The 4,537-nt window shown below is 46.2% G+C and overlaps 1 long non-coding RNA gene across 1 annotated transcript; it reads right to left on the reverse strand.

The window, feature by feature from the left end:
- Nucleotides 1-3,102: 3,102 nt before the first annotated feature.
- On the reverse strand, nucleotides 3,103-4,265 carry LOC131573830 (uncharacterized). The gene is made up of 3 exons (XR_009276266.1): nucleotides 4,021-4,265; nucleotides 3,553-3,670; nucleotides 3,103-3,183 (listed from the first exon to the last, which is right to left on the reverse strand). It is a non-coding gene; the product is annotated as an uncharacterized LOC131573830 (long non-coding RNA).
- Nucleotides 4,266-4,537: the final 272 nt, after the last annotated feature.

Consider the following 4,537-nt stretch of genomic DNA (forward strand, 5'->3'; position numbering starts at 1 on the left):
GTCCGGAAAAAAAAAAGAAATTTCCTTGGAGAGAAGTGGAAAAAGCTGTTTATTTAACAGAAAATTGAATAATAATAAACAATAAAACCTCTCACCGTTCAACGGGATGGCAAATCTAGGAAGAAAAGTCCTTTTCATGTGGTGTAGCTCAGCTCACTCAGGTTCTTATCAGAGCCTCCGGTGCCAGAAAATGCCGAGGCCCAGGCCCCGGTGGGCCACAGGCGTGAGCTCCTGGGATTTGTCTGGGTGTTTTTCAGTCCAGAGCAGGTTTGCACAGATCCAGGAAAACAGTTTAAAAAAGGTCCAGGGAACTCCTCTGCCTCAGCTGGCTAAAACTAACTAAAAGCCACAGAGAAGCTCTGTCCCGCTGTCTGTCCATGCTGCAGACACCACAGTCCAGCAGCAGGATGTGGGGGAGTGATGTTTTCTTTCAACACAAACTGTGTGCTTCTTCTTCCCCCTCTTCACCCTCAGAGCCAGTCTTAAAGGTGCAGAACTTAATATAGAACATAAACCAGGCAATTGAGGATACCAGTATCATAAAGTCACCCCAGGACAAAGGAGAAAATAGGAGTTCAGAAAAGAAGGGACATTTTTCTTCATGTTTCATGGCCCTTATTTCCCACATGTCCGTCTTTGTGCTGCTCCATCCAGAAAAGGCCTCTTTTTGAGGACCTCCTTTGTCATCTGGGTGAGGCACGAGAAACACACGAATACTGGCCTTGTGCCCTACTAGAGAGAAGGAGGCAGGTGGTTGAAAAGTGGATGGTCCATTGGACTGTTTAGTCGCCCCTGTAGTAGAGTTATGGTTACATTGACTTTTCCACAGTACTCCGTGGCTAAGAATGAGGAGCTGCCCTTGGCTGTGTTTGAAGGATACTGACACTTCAAAAGAAACGTGCTTCTCTTGTGTGTGGCAGCATGAGCCTTCCCCAGTTTTCTACAGTACTGGTAGAATTTAATGACACAAGCACCTCAAGGTAAATAATGGATATTGCATTTCAGTGTTTGGGCCAAAAATTGGTTTAAAAATTAGCCACAGAAAAGGTTGTAATTTTTAGGAAAGAAAAATTCAAACTGTGGTATATGGTTTTCAATCAAGATTTTTTTTTTCCTAAAAATTACTTCTTTCCCATTTAAAACTAATTTGTAAAGAACGTGTGTCAATGTACAGGTCTGATCACTTTAGGCACTGTATCTTTCCTTTTTCCTATAAGGCACTGTAACTTTTTAATCACAATAATTTTTACCACTTTGAAAATGCAACTTCAGTGTTCTTCCTACTAGTGGATACTTACCTGTTCCATGTTAAAGAACAGACAGTTCCGGAAGTGAAATATGCTTTACGTAAATGTATCTTTTTTCACTGCTCTTCTGGTATTACATGCAGCAGGGGCAACATTAAAGCAGTCTATACTGACTTATTTTTGAGGAGCTATTAGAAATTATTAATATTTTCAGTATATCTGCAATAAATTAGTGTGTGTTTCAGCTGCAACTCTCCTGTGCGCTCTAGTGCCAGCAAGATCTCCTTGCAGTGTAGGAAGACACAATTTTTGCTTTCTGATTTGCACCCAGCTATGTGACTGTCCTGGGGGTTAGGTGTCTGGTTAGGTGTCCTTCCTTTCGTTCCTTCTCATCTATCATGTTTTCCCCATTAACTAGCTGTAGGGAAACCTGACTGCTCATACTTACTGGGTGTTGGAGAAGACAAAGAGTTTGGCTGGGCCCAGGGGGGAGGTGGCCCAGGGAAAAAGGGGGGGCAGAGGCAGGTGGGGGCTGGCTGGTTTCTTCAGCTGCAGAGCAGGACACACTTGAGGGGCTGTTGTTGCTTGGGGAAAGGAATTTGCCATAACCCAGATGGAGATGCTGCTGCTGCTGCTGCTTCTTTTCCTGTGGGCCTCGCAGCCCCTGTCCTGCCGGGACGTGCGGCAGTGCCAGCCACCGCCGCGGAGCTGCTGCTACACCTCAGCCACCGGCCCGGCATCTCTGCTCATTCCTGCTCTTGCAGCTGGGTGGGTGTTCCTCAGAGCCCTGCTGGGCTACCGGGATCAACTGCCTGCAGGGGCTTTGTGAAGCAAAGCCTCTCTTCTATCCTTTCCCGTCTCAGCTGAGAGGGCTGTCACGAGCTCCCTGGTTCTGTTTGGTTGGTAACACTGTAGTTCGAGTTGTTTGTTTGCCTTGTTGTACATACCAGTCAAAAGCTGTTCTTCCTATCCCCAGATCTTTACCTGAGAGCCCCTTCATTTCAAAATTCAGAATTATAATAATTTGGAGGGAGGGGGCTCTACATTTTTCATTCCGGGGGAGGCTCCTGCCCTCCCTCACAGACACCCATCTTACAATTACAAATGGCTACACCTGCGCTAACAATACATTACACCGTGGAAATCTCATTTAAGGGTCAAAACAGGCATTTATTAGATTATTAGAACAATGCTATGTAAAAATATACAAATATTGTTATGTAAGAATATACAAATATACAAGTACCAACTTAAATTATGTTAAGAAAAGATAATTTATTTCCAGCCTCTACAACAACTCACTATACATAAAAATCAATTAGATGTTTAACCATTTATTACATATTACTAAAAACATACGGCCCACACAGAAATACAAAAATATACTTTCCCTCTCTAAATAACAGTATACAAATAGTGGTCATCACAGCTAACAGAATTATAAAACTCTACTACTCCATATCATATCAATCCATATCCAATGTTAACATACAGATAAAAATATAAAAATACACATATCTACCTATTCAAATACCAATATACCTATTTAAAGAGCAAAATAACTATAATTGTATCAATCAAAAGATACACAACTGTATCTCCTAGGTATAAGGAGATAGAATTTAACACAACTGTAACAACATATATGTATTCTTATATACACGTACAAAATTACAAACATGTATGTGTATATATCCATACATATGTACAAAGAATACATCCATAAATAGAAAAACATATATATAGAAATATTTCTATACAAATAGGAATATACATATATACATATATAAATAGCCACATAATTATCCCTCTTTATGCATGAGTCCGTTCTTCTTTAAACAGAGGGAACTCAGCCCCCCCATCTTCAAAGCCTCTCCCTCAGTCTCTTCCAACCATGCAGAGCAGCTCTCCTGGACAAGGACAGCAGATGGGACATCTGGGAGGCAAAGGGAACACCGAGTCATTATTGGGACCTTTCCCTTGGCAGCACCTGCCCTTCCAGCAGGGAAGGGAAAACCTCAGAGCCTCCCCAGGAGGGCTGAAAGAACAAGCAGGCCGAGCGGGCCAGTGTGTGGCGAGCGCAGGCGTGGCGGGACTGTCCCACAGCCCCCGGCAGCCCGGCACAGCTCCCGGGCCCTGCCGGCACAGCTGCCTTGCCCAAGGACAGCCCCTGTGCCGGCCAGGGCAGCAGCGCTGAGCAGCCCCAGCATGGGCAGAGGCTGCTCCTGCCCAGCCGGGCAGCGCCCACGGCTAAAGCCCACGCCACCCTCAGCACCGCGCGGCCTCACCGGCCCTGTGGCCTCACCCAGGCTCTCGGGGTGGCAGCAGCAGCAGCTCCCTGTTCGCTGCTCTTGCTCGTGGCCTTCAGCTTCTCCCTGCTGGCTCCTGGCAGTGTCTGGCTGGCCTCAAGGTCTTCAGGGCAGCTGTGGCAAAAGTGGAGGCTTTGGAATTGGTTCCAAGGCCTGGCAGAGCTGCAGTCCCTGACCCCTCTGTGCTCCCTGCTGGCCCCTCCATCCCCTCAGCCCCGCCGTCCTCTCGGCAAAACCCCAGCCCCCCCTTCAGTTTCTTCAGCCCCTCGCAGTCCTCTCACCCCTCTCAGTCCCTTCTGACCCGTTCTGTCCCCTCAGAGCCGGCACCCCCCTCTGCCTGTGCCACCTCCGTGTCACCTCAGTGCCACCATCGCACTCTGCTCCCCCACAGCCCTCAGTGCCCCCAGCAGCTCAAGGTCACCGTCCCTTCAGCGTCACTGCCCCCTCAGCCCCCTCAGTCTCACCGTCCTTCAGCAGCTCCTCAGGGGACAGTGCCTGGGGCCACCGGCAGCTCCCACCGCTCCAGGGACAGCTGGCGCTGGAACTGCTGCTCCACCGGGCCGGCCCTAGCTCGGACCCAGCACAGGAAGAGGGGACAGAGGGGGCGCAGGGGGAAAAAGAAGAGGTGAAAAAGGCAGCCGAGGGGGGAAAGAGGTTAAAATGCAGCCTAAGGCTACACAAACAGAAACCTATCCCTCTGAACATCTATATTTCTCTTCAAATATACCTATATGCATTTATAAATATACTGTCTATATATGTATATATGTATATTAATTTTACTCTCGACATATATAAATTTCAATCAGAAAATCTATAAATGCAATTCCATATAAAAAATATATCACATCTTTAACTATCTATATCTACACTTAACTAGACAGATCTCTAAATAGAGATCTTCTATAGAATCTATATTATATATAAATATATTAAATAATTCAATCTATAGAAACAGACCAGAATCTATAAACCTAAGTA

The sequence above is a fragment of the Poecile atricapillus genome, chromosome Z (genome assembly GCF_030490865.1).
Source record: "Poecile atricapillus isolate bPoeAtr1 chromosome Z, bPoeAtr1.hap1, whole genome shotgun sequence".
NCBI classification, from domain to species: Eukaryota; Metazoa; Chordata; class Aves; order Passeriformes; family Paridae; genus Poecile; species Poecile atricapillus.